Source organism: Silene latifolia, chromosome 11 (genome assembly GCF_048544455.1).
Source record: "Silene latifolia isolate original U9 population chromosome 11, ASM4854445v1, whole genome shotgun sequence".
NCBI lineage: Eukaryota > Viridiplantae > Streptophyta > Magnoliopsida > Caryophyllales > Caryophyllaceae > Silene > Silene latifolia.
Genome location: NC_133536.1, coordinates 64396946 through 64414093, shown reverse-complemented (window position 1 = coordinate 64414093; position 17148 = coordinate 64396946). Strand labels below are relative to the sequence as shown.

The following is a 17148-nucleotide window of genomic DNA, read 5'->3' as shown; positions in this document are numbered from 1 at the left end:
AAGCACATGGAAATATTTATTGACTATTGCTGCTCCATACCCCCACCGACCGGTGTGACCCAGGACCAGGTAAAGGAGACTATGTTTATATTCTCACTCCGTTATGCTGCAAGGGAGTGGTACAGAGACCTGGATCGAGCTGCTAATGGGATCACTGACTGGAATTCTTTGGCCTTAGCATTCTATAAGAAGTATTTCTCTGCCTCGAAGACTAATGCCATTAGAGCTCAGATCACGAGCTTTAAACAGGGTCCTGACGAGAACTTTCATGAGGCGTGGGTCCGTTTCAAGAAGGTGGTGCGAACCATTCCGCATCATGGGTTCGAGAAATGGAGCCTATGCAATCAGTTTTATAATGGGCTCTATGACGATCAGAGAGCTATCCTGGATGCAGCAGCTAGTGGCAGATTCCAGGAGAATATGGGAGAGACTAAGTGGTGGAAGATTATTGATGATTTGGCCACCCATAAAGCTGAGTATGGAAATTCCAGGGGAAATCAAAGGAGAGCTGCTGAATCTCCTTCTGTAGCTGCATTAGAAGCTCTCACGGCGAGATTTGATAAGTACGAGTTGGGAGGAGCTTCAAAAGGAGGGATCTATCATGTAAATGCTATTTCAGACGGTCCTTTCGTCTGTAAAAGATGTGGAGCCAAAGGACATGTTTCAGACAACTGTCCTAGTCCCTTTGAGTCTTGTGCTGCCTTTCAACATTATAGGTAGACAAACACTTACTATGAGCCGAATGTCCATCCAAACTTGAGGTGGAGTAGTCAAAATGTCCTAAATCCAACTCCACCTCCACAGTAGCAGCAGCAGCAGAACTATGTGCCCCCTCATAAGCAACAACAGTTTCAAAAACCTCCCTATGTGCCGCAGCAGCAACAATCCCAAGGTTACGATCTTACTGAGTTGAAGAATTTGTTGCTGAAAGAATCCCAAGCTAGAGAGGCCGGGATGAAAATGTTGGAGAGCCAAATTGCCCAATTGGCTAGCAAGAATACAACTCGAGCTCCGGGACATTTACCGACGCAGACTGATCAAAAGGAGACCCTTAATGCTATTACTTTGAGGAGTGGGTCTACCCTTGATGGACCCGCCATGGTTGAGGATGTCGCTGAAAAAGATGGGGCGGAGTCGAGCAAGAACAAAGCCGTGGTAAACAGTAGCAAGAAAAAGATGATTACCATGTATGTCGGTCGATCGACTGACATACCCAGTCGATCGACCGGTCTGCGAGATACAAAAGCTTCTGGAACTGTAGAACTCAGTCGATCGACTGAGCAACCTGGTCGATCGACTGAGGGCGCTGCTGTTAGTGAGCCTTTTCGTCCTCCAATGCGTAACAACTTGAGAGATCACTTGTTTCGGGGCACGACGACTCCGACAATATTGAGGGAAGACCCGAGTGCTGATGGGTCAATTCTGGTTCCCAAGTATGACCCAATGTCGATTAATGGCTCATTTTTAAGACGGTCTGAAGAGGGTTCAAGCTTCAACAAGGAGAAGGTAGTGGATTTTCAGCCTAAATCCACTGACGCCGGCATGAGAGATTTAGAGGAAAGGGCTAAGTTACTTCTTACAGCCCCTTATCCGGAGAGATTAGTGCCGACGAAGGAACAAGTATCGTTTAATAAATTTGAAAATGTTATTCGTAGCTTAAACGTACAAGTTCCTTTTCTTGAATTGGTTAATCAAGTGCCTGCTTACATGAAATTTATGAAGCAACTTTTATCTAAAAAGAAGTCACTTGAAACTGTGCATACTGTCGCACTTACTGAGGAGTCATGCTCTTATTTGACCCACACTGCACTCCATAAGCTAGAAGACCCAGGTAGCTTTTCAGTTCCATGTAATATTGGTACCTTCTCAATTGAGAAGGCATTATGTGACCTAAGAGCTAGCATTAGCGTCATGCCCTTGAGTCTTGCTAGAAAGCTGAAATTGACTAGGTTTGCAGTTACCAACATGACAAGATAGATGGTCGATCGAATCATGGTCCAAATATAGGAGTCTTAGAGGACATTCCTGTGCAAATAGGAAAGTTCTTCTTCCCTGTTGACTTCGTTGTACTAGATATGCCCGAGGATGCCCACATTCCTATCATATTGGATAGACCATTTCTGCACACTGCTGGTGCAGTCATAGATGTTGGTTCAGGGACCTTGACCTTCAAAGTAGGTAAGCATTCCATCGTTTTTGCCCAGACAGCTAAGAAGAAAGACCCCATGTGGCCAATAACTTGTAATACGGTTTCTGAAAAGAAATCATACTTTGTGCTTTCTGACATGCCTACCTCTATGCCTATTCCTGTTGTAACACCTCCGTCCCAGATTGGGAGCAAATTGGAGGAAGATTCTTCAGTTTTAGATATTGCAGGAGCTGGTTTGGGGAAGGAAGAGCCGCATGTTGCTCCAGCTGTGCAGGAGCCAGTCGTCTCAAGAGGCGGCTTAGGATGTCTTAGCTATGGCACTGATGATGAGCTTGATGATGAGCCGGTCAAAGTAAGGGAGTCCGACTTGGACTTTGATGAGCCAGAAGAGGTCATTGCTTGGGAGGATGTTGAAGTTGCTGGTCCGTTGAGTCCTGCGGATGTTGAAGTTGAGAAGAGTGCAGCTGGGGAGATGAGCACTGTTGAGGCTACTTCTTATAGCCAGAAGCTGACCAAGTGGGCCATTCCGTGGCCGTTCTTGATCAATTATTAGTTGATCAAATGCTTTTTCAAAAACATTGTTTTTATTGCTTTTTGTTAGACTTTCTATTTATTGTCTTTGGTGTGCGCGAGACTTCGCATTTTAATAAGTTTGTTTAGGATTTTAAGTACTTTAGACTATTGCTTTGGGTTTTGCGCAATTTTGGGCGCGTTATTATGTGCTTTTGCAGGTATATAGACAATATTAGTTCAAGTTATTGAGCTAATTGAAGAAATCAGAAAGTTATAGCAGTTTTTCCAGTCGATCGACTGCCTCCTATGGTCGATCGACTGGGTTGCGATTTCTAGGAGCTTCTTTTCCTGTTCACTTGGTCGATCGACTGGGTGATGTGGTCGATCGACCACTCAACGCTGCTGTACCTGTTTTTGATCACTCCCCTGCTGTGTTTGGTCGATTTGCGGAATTGAGGGAGTCTTTTCTTCACTTTATTCTCCGCTTAATTTCTGATTTCTTCCGTTTTCTCATTTTTACACATAATGTTGCGTTTCAATAATTGTTTTCTCGGTTTTACGCGTGGTACTTGTTTGTTCTTTTCAGGTACTTATTGGTAGCACTGCTGGCTACTGAAACCTCCTAGCTCGCGCTTGTTTGGGGAGGTTTCATTTTGCTGCGCTTAAAGTCTTGTGAGTTTCCGAGTTCTTATTTCATGTCTTATGTAGTTAATTTTTCGCAAATTCCCGTTTATCTTTTATTTCATTATATGATTTGGCACAATGGGGACATTGTGCGATTTGGTTTGGGGAAGGGTTTTGCGTTGCATTTCATTTGCTTGCATTCACGTTTACATTTTGTCTTGCATTGTTGTTTATTTTTCCTTCTATATGCAGAAAATCCAAAATACAAAAAAAAAAAAAAAAATTGAAAAATTTCAAAAATTTCAAGAAAATTCACGTTTATTTTAGCATATAGGTCGAGTCGGAACGGTAGTATTTCAATGATGACATTGCATTTGCATCTGTTTTGCCTAAGCCTTGCTAATTGACATGTTATTAGTAGAATCATATATGCATAGTCTACGAGTTTTCGTTAAATATTTTGCTGGACTTGAGACTTGACTTAGATTTTTGGCAAACTACATCATATTTCTGTGGTTTAGAGCTTATAACTGGTGACATTCATGACCGGTTTATTTAGGAATGTGAGTAGTTACTCCTTATGAGGCATGTCATATCATTTTGCAAAAATATGAACTTGATCTGCTTAATACCTGTATGCATTCGGTTTGTGGTTTGTTGACACATGTGGAAGAGGTTTCCATTTATTCATTTTACCTAATAGCTCCACACTGCCAAAAATAGCCTTTTTGTCCCGTTACTACATCCTACATTTAGCCTGTCCTTGTCAAGCTAGTAGTTTAGTTTTCGGGATTGTTACTACATTTTTGGTGGCATATGCTCATGTTTGAGATGTTGTTGGGAAGATGAAAAGAAGGAAAGGAAGAAATAAAAATGAAGAAAAAATGAAGAAAAAATGATTCGAAAAAAGAAAAATGCGTGCTGTACTGTAAAGGGCGGTTGATCGACTGGCCTCATTAGTCAATCGACTGATGCCCGAGAAGAAAAAGAAAAATCAATTCGCATAATTCAAGCCCTCATTTAATGGCGATTTTTGCTCCCATGTTGCATTTATATCTTATGGGGAGTTGATTGATTACACTTATATCGGAGATTGCGAGATTAGTGCTAATCATTTGCACCGGGTTTTATCGTTGATTTTGAGCAAGAAGTTGGATGTTGTCATATGGCTTTGTTTAGGTAATATCTTGATCACCTGTACCTCCACACTCTCATAATTATCTTTGCCTCTTCTTACCCATTACCTCACATATCCATATATACCTCGGCATGTGTCATGGTCACTTGTTGGTTGGAATGCGTATGTACGGTTGTAGAGATCATTTTCATATTAGATTGCAGGCATGTTCTTATAGGTCGTAGTTAGGTGAGAGTCTTTACAAGATTACTTCTTTCTTTCTTTTTCATATATTCACCTGTGCTTATTTGTGTGATATGAGCGACCCGTGAGAGTCCAAATTGATAAGTCTCTACAGTTGACGGTTCAGCAGTTTTTAACGACTCCATAACTCGTTTGCATGATTAAGTTGCTAATTGATTGTTGGTTATTGCATTAAATTGGTTTAGGCTTTACATGTTGCATTTCGCTCTGAGATTGAACTCGTTCCATTAGGTTTTAGGATCGAGTCTAGTTCTTGCTTGGGGACAAGCAAGGGTTTGGTTTGGGGAAGTTTGATGCGTGTCTTTTATATGATGTTTTATATACCTCATTTTACACGCATTTCAGAGCTCATTTATGTAGTTTATGCTACTATTGTCCCTATTTCCGTCTACTTTCGTGTTTTTGTACATTATTGCAGAAATGTGAAGAATCCAGCGGAAATCAAGCTAAATTCGTCCCCGAGTACCTTGCATTGCATTCGACGTGAAGTATTTACTCAAGGAACGAGCTTGGTGCGCATATCGAGGCCCGAAAGACAAATCCACGAGAATTTAGAAGTCAACTATCAGCTACTTCAGTCGATCGACCGCTGCCCTTGGTCGATCGACCAGCCCACGAAATCCAGGAACTACTGTACACTGCAGTCCAGTCGATCGACTGGCCTCATTGGTCGATCGACCACACCGCTAATCTGCGTAAAGAAATAGAACGAGAATAAGGAAGCCCATAGTAGTTAGGTTTTGGAAATAAGAACTACGTTGTATTCTATATAACGTAACTTAGGTTTTCAGAATAATTATCGAGTTTTCATTCAGTTTTCATTCAGTTCTTTATCTATTTTAGAATATCAAATAATTAGGGTTCTGAATATTGCTCGTATTTAATACAACTTTCGTTCGTGCTTTTAATCTTTCCGTTACAATTCCTCTTCACGGTACTTTTCTGTTCTTGTATTCAGTTTCATTGCTTTATTATCATTCATAGCTAGAATTGATAGTTTAGTTTCCCAAAGCCAATTATCGTTTATTGTTATTTGTTATTTAACTAATTCAAGCATGAATCCAGTAGTTTTATTCGTTAATATTGTTGTTGTTTTCATCAATATCATGAGTAGCTAAATTAATCGTGCTAGGATGTAGGGAATCTGTAGGTTAGGCGGCGTAGAATTAATATGGCCTGAAATTGTGTGTTGGTCGATCGACCGCCATACCTGGTCGATCGACTGACCACGTGAGGTGTTACCTTCGTTTTAATTGATTTAATTGTTATGTTTGACGAATCGAGTGCACGCGACTAGTTGAATGATTAGGAAATGACCGACCCATTAGATCGAAAGATAGGGAAAGTTGTTAAGACTACCAATTAAAATGACTAAACTATGCTAAGATCGAAAGATAGGTAAAGTTTAGGCTTTTAGTCACTTTTCAGGACGAGAGTCAGTACTAGTGATATTAGGGACCCGTAGCGAGATCGAAAGACGCTACTCGTTAAGAGTGGACCGAAAGGACCTCTTGTTTTCCCGTCTTATGTGTTTGTCTCAGACCTACTTAGTATGTTGCCGCCGAAACTACAGTGAACCGACCATCTTAGTACCCTTTTTATTATTTGATTTAATCTACTTCTTTTATTAGCTCGTTTATTTGCCTTTAGTCATAGAACAAATCAACTCAAACCCCCACACAACTGTTACCTTAAGACTAGAATTAGACAACTGATAATTACATCTGCCTCCCTGTGGTTCGACCCTGCTACCACTATCTATAGTTGTAGTTAGGAATTATAAATATTATTTTACAACGACAGGCATCATAAACCACAAACTAATGGCGCGGTAGAAGCGGCAAACAAGAACGTTGTCACAATCCTCAAGAAAATGATTGACAACTATCGAGATTGGCCAAGCAAGATACATTTTGCTTTATGGGGATACCGTACATCTGTTAGGACTCCCACTGGGGCCACCCCTTTCTATTTGACCTACGGCATGGAAACCGTACAACCAGTCGAGCTAGAAATACCATCCTTGCGTATTTTACTCAAAAGTCAAATCCCTGAAGCCGATTGGAAGAGGGACAGATATGAAGAACTCATCCTCTTGGATGAACGTAGACTACGTGCATTACATAATGTGCAAACATATCAGGCACGTATCAAATGAGCCTTCAACAAAAGGGTTAGACCAAGGAACATCAAAGAAGGAGACTTAGTACTCAAATCAGTTAGAGCTCTTTTATCTGTCGATCCACGAGGAAAATTCAAGCCTAATTGGGCCGGGCCATTTCTAGTCAAGTCCATACTTCCAGGGGGTGCGATTAGGATCACTGACCTAGATGGAAATGAATTTTCCAACCCGACAAACCTTGACAACCTGAAACGTTACTATGTCTAGAATAGGAACAAAAACGCGCCTCGCGTAACCTCACGTGTCGCTCCTGTGACACGAAATAAACGACCCCTGGCCAAGCTGAAATAAACTGATGTCACCTTGCTCTTGCATTTTGACAACTTGTCATCCTCGTATCATCAAAGAAACTAAATTGCATTTTAGGAGTAAGTACAAGCTCATGCTCATTTTCTAAGTTCATTACAAGCTCATGCTTAGAACAATTATTCTTTTACATTTACTTGAACTACGCGCAAGGGTTTGATTTCATTTTTTAAATGAATACGTAGGCAATCCTTCACTGGATACAACCCATTAATTTATTTTGAATGTAAATAGAAGGACATTTGCAATTGCATTTGAAATTCGACAAGAATAATAAAAAGAAAATCACAACGGTTTCATAACCATTTAACCTTTTTTATTTCATTTCTAATAATAATAGTACGCTACATAATAATAATAATGCTAAAAAATTAGGCTAAGATTCTAAAAACCCCACCTTCTTATTACAATAATAATAATAATAATAAATAATAAAGACTTAGGCTACTCCTCCATTTTCTCTTTGCCTTTGCCATTTTTATCATATTTCTTGTCCCGTCCTCGAGCCGGGCGCTCTTGCGCCACTTCAGACCTAATCACCAACGGTCTCTCTCGTGGTCTTGCTTTGTAATTCTTGTCAATCACCTTATCAGCGGCAGGAGAAGTCTTCGGTTTCTTCGAAGGATGAACAACTCGAAACCCGGCTTCTTCCTCTCCCTCAGTCCGATGCTTATCTTTCTCCTTTTCCACATCACGAACCTTGTAGTCAACAGGGTCGCGCTTCCTCAATCTCTCGCGCTCCTCCGGAGTAGTAGATTTCCTCCACCGTAGATAGGAATCCGACACCCATAGAGCACTAACAGAAGAGTTCAAGAACCATACATTTCTTTGAGCCCATTTGATGGCCCATTCTCTTCGACTCTCAGTAGTAAGCGCCACGGCAGTCTGCGAGACGGTGGCAAGCTTCGGGATCGTCTGCTTTAATCCAACCTGCCTCATCAACCTCTCCGGGAAGATGCATATCATAAACTCCAAGCCGGGAACTCGAACGGATCGGGTAGGATCCAAGGAAGATACTCTAGTGACAGATTTGAGATGCCACCATGGTACGATCCATCTAATCAAAGGGCCATCGTCACTCTTCAGTTTGTTTTCCCAATAATTGCAGACTCGAGTGAAATCCACCATGTAGAGCCTAGTCCTCATTGCAATTGAGCGAGCATGATAAGTAGGAACATTAACTTGGGGCTCGATCATTCGAAGGCGCTCCATAAGCCAACCCTACCAAAAGCGGGCATTAAAAAAAAACGAAAAAAAAACGAGAAAGAAAAAAAAAGAAAAAAAGAGAGAAGAAGAATATTATTCTTTACCTGCATAATAATGGGACTTCCCAAATAGGGTAGGTCACGGTTGGCTTTCCTGTTGTCTAAACCCAATAGGATCTCTCCTAAGCATAGGCAAGCTGGGCTCCTGCGCAGCTCCATTTGCTCAATCAGGCTCAGATAACGGGGATCACCTCTTAAATCCTCATCAACATGCCCTTGAAGGACATATACATGTAGTAGGCAAAACCCGAATGCCCTTCGCCTGGCAACATAAGAGATGGTGGGATCTGCCCTGTCAATGAATTGATCAATAAAATCCAGCATTCGCACTCCTTCCGAGGTCACAAGACGGTCAACCTCAACTCTTGTCAACCCAAGCAAATGTTCAGGGTCCCAACCACCGATCGCAGCAATTTCTTTGGGAAATGGGCAAATGTCGCCTCCAGGGAAAGCAAATACGTGATAATTCGGGTCCCAATAATCAAGACAAGCATCTAGGAATGGTTTCACTACCTTGATCAGCTTCAAACTCAATAGCGATCCAAAATTATAAGCACCCATGTCGTATTTCTCCACACTAGAAAACTCATTTGTCCACTCTTTTAGATGAATTTTGAGAGTATTCATGATGTATGCTTATTTTGAGAGCTTTATGTAATAAGACGGAAGAAAGAAGGAAGTTTCATGTGAATAAAACCTCCCTCGACGTCTCTATTTATACTAAAAGCTGTTTCCTAAAATCTGTCAGGACGGATGCACTGGGGAATAGGCGCAGCTCTTGCTGCGCCTCTTCCTCAGCCTTCTTTCTATGATTTTCAGCGTTGGATCTTTCCTAAATTCCTCAACGAATAATTTCCTATTCATACGGGTTATTATTTTGGTAAATACGTCAAATTACTATATTTCGTGTTTCCTAATTCCACGGGCACGTATTTCTAGGCGATATCGACATTTTCGTCATTTTAGCACACTTATTCATTTCCAATTTAATTTATTCATTTTCAAACAATTTAATTTATTCATTTTTTAAACTTATAAATTTTTTTTTAATTCTCTTTTTGGGGAATCATTTCACTCCCGTTCCATATTACATTTCAAACTTATAGGTTTCTATTTTCTTCATTTTTTAGGGGGTAGCCGTCCCCACCGTCCGGTCATTTCTGGCAAATTTTTTGCATTTTTTTGCATTTTCGAGTCATTGTTTTGCGCTAATTTAGGCCATGTGTGCAAATGCATGTTCTATGTGAAATTCCATGTAAATTTCGGCAGCATGACGGCATAAACCGTCATCTACCAAACATGTTCAAAGCTAACTTGCAGGTACAAACAAAACAACCCGGCAGCAAAGGCACTCAGGCCATCATATATACAACCGAAAGGGGATATATACGCCAAACTGAGGGCTTGAGCCCCAAGCAAAGTCCGAATGTCCAAAATGTAGGTCCTAAAATGTAAAAAATGTGCAAAGTACAGCCAACAACAACAACAAGAAAACTACTGCTGGTCGCCGCCTACCTCCGCAACTCTCGCCTCGAGAGCGGCAACCTCGGCGTCACGAACCTCGAGCTCCCTCAGCAGACGAGCTGTCTCATCCCGAGACTGGGCTAGCTCTCGCTCCAGGTCACTCTCCCTCTGCAAACACAACAATTGGCTCATGTCAATCATTTCAAGCGATAAAGGAAAGTTAGAAAATTCAAAAATGAAGTAAACGGAAGGTTCATACCTAACGTCCTCGGCCGCCGACAAGTGCCTCGATGGCAGTAGCTCGCAGCCGGTTGGCTACCCTCCACAAAGCCACGAACCGGGAAGGCGCAACCTGCATTCCAAAATAAGAGATTCTCAGTGATTGGACAAACTCAAGCAAATGTGTTCTTACACAAAAATGATACAAGTTAGGAGACTCACCCTCCAAATTAGATGCTGCCACTCGTCCAAGCCAGCATCCGTCACCGCCACGTCAAAGTCACGCAGCTTGGAGATCGTCGTCCTCCCGGTCGCGTCAGTGTACTCAAGAGTCGCGGGGTACTCTGGGGGCTCGATGCCCGCCGCCTCGACCTCCTGCAAAGTCAAATAGATTCCTATTAGCCGATGATCATTCATCGTGATAGCAAAATAATCAAAGAAGAGTAAAACACTCGCCACGACCGGCCAGTACGCCAACCTCCTGTAGAGAAACGCCGAGTAGTCCTCGCCTGGAAGAAGGGGCATCGCCACCAACACCTGCCAAGTCAGCCTCCCTCTCAGCCTCAGAAGGCTCCCTGAACATCGTCCGAGGAGGATCGATGGGAACCGTCAAGACATCCCGAGAGCACTGACGAGCCATGCACTCGTCCAAGTACCACACAGGACCCATCGACGTCCTCAGCAGCAACCGGCTCGAGCTCCTAGGTCGAAGGACCTCAGCCACGAAGGGAGGAGCGCCAGCGTAGTCCACCCAAGGCCTGGGCACCCACTAAGGAAAGCAAACAAGAAGTCATTCTTATGATCAGTTCTAAAAAGTAATGAAGAAACAAATAAAGGAGAAGTACTCACGCCATCCAACTAAAGAGCGTTCACCTCCCGTCGACAGACGTCGTGAAAGGAACGCCGGCTCCTCGTATGGCACATCACCCAATCCCTCACAACGGGATATGCCTTCTCCACCGGCTCCATCCTCTTGGGCGCGAGGCTCGGAAAGTAGGCGTACACCCACTCCTGTGAAGCAAAATAGTCAATAACGATCTTTTGTGACTCGATAAGAAAAGGAAATGATCTTTTTCATGAAACAAAGTGAAGGTTCATACCTCCAACAACAGTCCAGGGCCGACAGCAGCAGGAGAAGTCCCCTTCTCCATCAACTCCGGACGAACCATGGCCCTCATAAAGCGAATGAGGACCGCAAAACCAGCAGTGACCCAGTCCCAATGGCCTAGGGAGCTCAGGTCAGAAAGGAAGGGAAGAAGCTTCGTCGACAGCCTCTCCCCCTTGTCTCCGAGGTAGATCGAAGACAAGAACCACCAGAGCCACAAACGGACTCTCTGCTCTGCAGTGCAGGGAGGAGGAGCCATCTCCCTCCCTTCGATCACCACTAACGTCGGGCTCTTCCCCGCAAAGTAGTCCCGAACGTAAGAACTAGGCACCAAACCAGGCACCGCAGCAGCCTTCGGCATCAAGTTCCAGCCGATCAACCTCCTAGCCTCGTCCGAGTCAACCCTCATGGCAATCTCCGGCCCCTCCACCACCTCGGTCCCGCACGGCAGACCAGAAATCATGCCGTAATCCTCCAACGTGACCCCCACCTCACCAAAAGGCATGTGAAAGGTGGAGTTCGTGTCTCAAAACCGATCCAAGAAAGCTCGGACCAGGCTAAGGTTAGCCCGAAGCTTCCTCTTCGCGATATCCCTCCAAGCCTGCACCAAGGCACTGAACGCTCCCCGCTCGATCATGGCTCGCTCCTCCGCCGACAGCCTCTCGTAGCACCCCATCGCCGTCGTGTAGCCCGAGAACGATCTGATGTTCCCGGCCTCCTAGTTTGATTTGAAACAAAAGCTATCTTTAGTTTGAATGAAGCAGAAAAGGGATAACAAATGGAAATGAAAGAAGATAAGTGAAGGGTGATGAATTCAAGATACCAAGCTCTTCACCGTCCTGTAGGACAGGTGACCCTCCGCAGCCCAAAGCAGGTGCCTACTGTCCCAGGTCTCAGCCCACGCAGGTGCTCCCCTCAGCTGGCGACCACCCCGTCCAACGTTGGCCCGTCTCGGGGCCTCCTCCTCCTCAGGAACCTCGTCCTCGAGGACCTCGTCCTCGGCCACCTCAGCAACCTCAGCAGCCGTCACCGCAGCGGTGGAAGCCTCCTCTAATGCCTCCTCAAGCATCTGAGAAGGGTTAAGAGCAGTGTCCACATCCATGGGATCCCTCCCAGACGTAGAAGCCTCGTCACCTGCAAGATTAAAGTGAATTTAGGCCGCGTCAAATGACGACAAGCCTTAATTAGGGGATTTTCGAGCCTTCAAAGCTCCCAAACCGCTCTTTTCTCGCCATCTTTGGAAATTTTCCCATAAACCCGATCGCTCATGTGGAAATTTGGGTCGAGTCAAGCCTAAGTTGAAGCCTAGTTATGGGTTCGAGTCGTAATTTCGACAGCATTTCGTTATAATGGCGATTATGCCCTAGGAAGTGTCCTGAAAAAGCCGTCACAAATCAAAATTCCGAGATGGTAGGAAGTTTACCCGTCATACAAGGATTCCAAATATCAAGTTTCGTCACAAATGGGCAATCCTAAGGCTATTTTCGAAGCAATTTACGGTTTAGCTGTGAGACCGTCACAATTTCACTCAAATGTTCAAAACTCAACGAAAATTCGAAGCAAATACATGGTTATGATCCTTATACTACCAATTAGCCATTTACATGGTCAATTTTGCAAGGCAAAATCGTTTGGGGGAAAAGCCCCAAATTTTCGACATTTTTGGGTTGGAAACCCTAATTTTGTCGGTCTAATTTGATCAAGTACAGAAGATTAATGCAAAAATAATACACTTACCTCGATTAGTCATGGCAAATGCAAGTTTTTGGATCACATTTTGACAGAAATGGTTGGAATTTGAGAGAGTAATTAAGGATTTGTATTTCGAAATAATGAAATAAACCCCTGTTTCATCGGTTTTTTTACGCAGGAATAACACGCCCAGGAAAAGACGCAGCAAGTGTTGCGCCTCTTCCAAGAGACGCAGCTCTTGCTGCGCCTCTTCCTCAGCTTTCCTTCATACGAATTTTCAAAAATTCGTTATGGATTCGTTATTTGTGGGCCCATCTTTGGTGCGCCTCTTCCTCGATGCCATATCACATATTTTGTCCGTTTGACATTTATTCTTCGTCTGGACCCGCATTTCCAAGCCAACTGCAAACTGTCATCATATTATTTTTACCAAGACCTTGCTTGTCACAACGAGCAGCATTCCCTGACAGGTGTTTCGACACGCCTTTATTATATTTCCACCAGCGAGAGCTCACGACAGACAATCGTTCTTCTCAAGACATGAGGATAAGTTCCCGATTATGTTCCCCCAGCGAGTTCACGACAGACAATCGTCCCTCTCGAGATATGGAGATCAACATCGCCCCAAACTCTTCCGAAGTTTGTTTGAAGCCAACCCAAGCAGATTTCTCCCAGCAGTTCCTGACTACGTCATGCTGCCTTCTCTCAATATCGCGTTTTGTTTCCCCTGGAGTTTCAACAAGCCTCAGGTATGGTCTCTTCTGATGGCTGGCGAGTCTCCTTACGTACTCTAATGGACTTTAAACGACCCTCCCCGATAGTCGACAGACTCTAAAATGTTCCCGACGACAGGTCCTTGCCTCAGACCCCTTGAGCCGCCTCGCGTCGCCATAGTCGTCAGGTTCTAATATTCGATTGACCTGATGGCTATACTTTGACTTTTGCCTTGTCCAAGCCTCAGTCAAAGTGGGGGCTCTGTAGATACCTCATTTCTGCACCTCCCGCAAACCACCCGGTGATGATTGGGCCGCATGTTTGGTACGGGGAACGATTTGTGACAGTTTATAAGTTTATCGTCAAGTGATCGCTCAAATACTTGTGTCTACCTCTTAATTGTCATCTACGCGCCGATACGGTCGTTTTGGCAGTAATTAGAGTACATTTGGAGTCCGGGCCTAAAACCGTCTTCATTTTCTGATAACCGTTAAAATGCCGAGTCAGAATGTTCTGGAATGTTACGGATATTTCTATTCCATATTTTCCAATCTTTTAATCTTTGGTAAAGTATTTCCCGTAATATTCACACAAAATATTAAGGAAAACAAGATTAATCCGTTATTCCATAAACAAAACACGGAAATCTTTCTTCCGCAGGAGGAAACCACTTGAGAAAGGACGCAGCAAGTGTTGCGCCTCTTCCAAGAGACGCAGTGCCTGCTGCGCCTCTTCCCAAGTCCTTTTCTGCGTATTTTTCGTATCTTTTCATATCTTTTCGAGATTAACTTCCAAAGTTTCTCCGAAAAACCCTATTTCCTCCGTGTGATTAGTATAAATAGAGACTTTCGGTCTCACATATTTCTCACGCGAGTGTCCGCCCTTCTCTTCTCCCTTTGTATTCTAGACCACGTTCTTACTTTTTGGCGTCTACGTGCTTGAACTTTCGACCACGTAAGCTCGGATCTTTCTGAGTACTAGCCTCGTTTTGCATGACCGACCAATTTGACCAACTCCACATCAATCAAATTTAATCAACTTTGTTTCATTCCTCCTAGAGGGCACTTTCGTCGTACATTCGAGTCGAGCATCACTAAACGTTAACTTAGTTCATATCGTTTCGTCAAACATGTAAGTCTGAGGGTGTAAATCTTTCTTTTATTATTGTTCTTTATTTATTGTAATAATATTGTAAGGTTTATGTCGAAAGTATTCTTAAAACCGATTTGTAAAACCATGTTTTAAATCCTTTTTACGAATTATCAGAAGACAGACGTCGAGAAAGGACGCAGCAACTGCTGCGCCTCTTCGAAGGGACGCAACACCTGCTCCGCCTCTTCGTGAGGCTGCCGCAGTTCCTGCTTCCTTTCTTCTTCCTTCGTCTTCTGTTCGTCTTATTGTTTTCGTTTTCTTCTTTCAATCGTTCGTTGTTTCTTTGATGTAATAATTTGAGCATAATATTTTAACATGTAAATCATTCATCATTAATTAATCCGTCATTAAATCCCGACTTAAATCCCAAGTAACTCATATTTGCGGGTTTTTGTCATTAAAGTCAAATTCGGCTTTTAGAGATTCGATTCATTAATATTGAGTCTCTGGAATTCGTCGTTGATATATTCTCATCCGTTTATTATCGTCACTAACTCGTCTTTATCCTTGTTTAGCCTAATTAATTTTGTTTAGTTTGTTTAATTCATTAAATAATCTTACTAAATCTTGTAAATAATTCGTTCTAGTTAGTTTTATTCATGTTTTATCGTTTTTATGACCTCATTCACATGTAAATAATCTGCTAATCACTTCTATCCGAGTCAAATAATATAATCAATCATTAAAATTAACCAACGAATATTAACAACTTGCAATTCCGGCTTCACGACGGAATCGAGCCAAATGAACAGACGCAGTGAGTGTTGCTCCTCTTCCAAGGGACGCAGCTCTACTGCGCCTGTTCCTGGTTGAGTTCTGTCTCTGAACACCCGTTTTTTTGCCTTGACCTAGTTTATTAATTACGTATTTAATTAACTATTATTCGTATTATCGCCTAATTTATGTTCGTTAATTTATTTGTTTTTCTCAAATCATCCGTTTTAAAAGTATCTTCGACATAAATCAATAGATCTATAGTAATTATTGTAATTTTCTTTATTATTTTTTATTTTATTTCTTTTATTGCATTGTTTGTATGCTCTCACATGTAATCAATCCTTAAATTTCTACTTTGACTCAATTGTGTGCTAAATTACGTGTTAACCGACTTAGTATTAATTCACATGCTAGGACTAAAATAATGGATGTTGCATTGCATGCATATAAATCGACAATATATCGAGTATAAATAACTTCCCTAATCATTAGTAGAGGCCGCTATCGAGGCGGGCGGGATTAGGTGTTCGATCAAAAGAGCTTCCTAATACGTACCCTCACCCCTTACTCCAGATCTCTGTGAACATCCGTGTTCATTGGCATCCACGAGAGTCATTCTAGACATAGAATGCTAAGGGTAACGAGTTCTTGGTGTCTATGTCACTACTTTGTGTCTTGACATGGCACGAGGTATTCGAACGGTTTCCAATTTTCCACAATAAATTGGTGGCGACTCCACAAATGCAAACGCTTGTCCCAAGCGCCCCCGTGGCCCGCGTCCACAATATGATGACGTTCTAGCTAGAGCGATTGGCCGCCCAGAACATCCAGGTCGATTGAGGGGCGTCCCATTATATGTTGGAGTCACAAAATATTATGATAAGACAGCACAGAAGAAGAAGAAGAAGAAGAAGAAGAAGAAGAAGAAGAAGAAGAAGAAGAAGAAGAAGAAGAAGAAGCAAAAAAAAGGGTGGCAAATATACGGATCAGATGGTGAAAATATATAGTATAATTTTTACAATATTATATTTTTACATTCCTGCTCAATGATGTTTTAAACCAATGTACTGTACGCATGCAGGTTCAGTTATTGGTATCAGTGATACTAAAAATGAATGCGGGAGGCAAGCCTGATGATGAGGAATTAAAGATGATGGAGGATATCATGAAATAGGGTAAGGAGCAAGGGAATGGTACGTGCCTATGGAGAGGCAAACAAGGACATGGCAGAATACGAGGAGGAGGGAGTAGTCAATGAGAAAGGGGTAAGTGAGAAATAGGTCGTTGTAGCTGCTGCTGCTGCTGAAGGTTCTGTTTTGGAACCTGATGAGGAGGTGCCACATATGGAGGGGGCTACTGATACCCGGGTTTACACATCGCCTGCAAACCAGTTCTCTATTTTCAGCACGGTAGTAGCTAGCTAGAGCTTTTAATTATGCACATATATATATATATATATATATATGTGTGTGTCACTGTGTGTATATAGATGGTTGCCAGCAGCTAATAATAATTTTTAATGACGATTAGGTTGAAAAGAAGGGTGCCATTCTAACTGACCCTTCAAGCGATAAAATTGTGCGTGTTGCCCGAGCTTTCGTATACATGAACGACCGCAATTCAGCAGAAATATTCACGGTTCATGGTGTACCGCTTATGATGAAT

General features: G+C 42.7%; 1 non-coding gene across 1 annotated transcript; it reads right to left on the bottom strand.

Annotated features, from left to right (window-relative positions):
• Positions 1-216: 216 nt before the first annotated feature.
• Positions 217-323, bottom strand: LOC141616202 (small nucleolar RNA R71). Its single transcript, XR_012530562.1, has one exon. It is a non-coding gene; the product is annotated as a small nucleolar RNA R71 (small nucleolar RNA).
• Between the last annotated feature and the right edge of the window lie 16825 nt (positions 324-17148).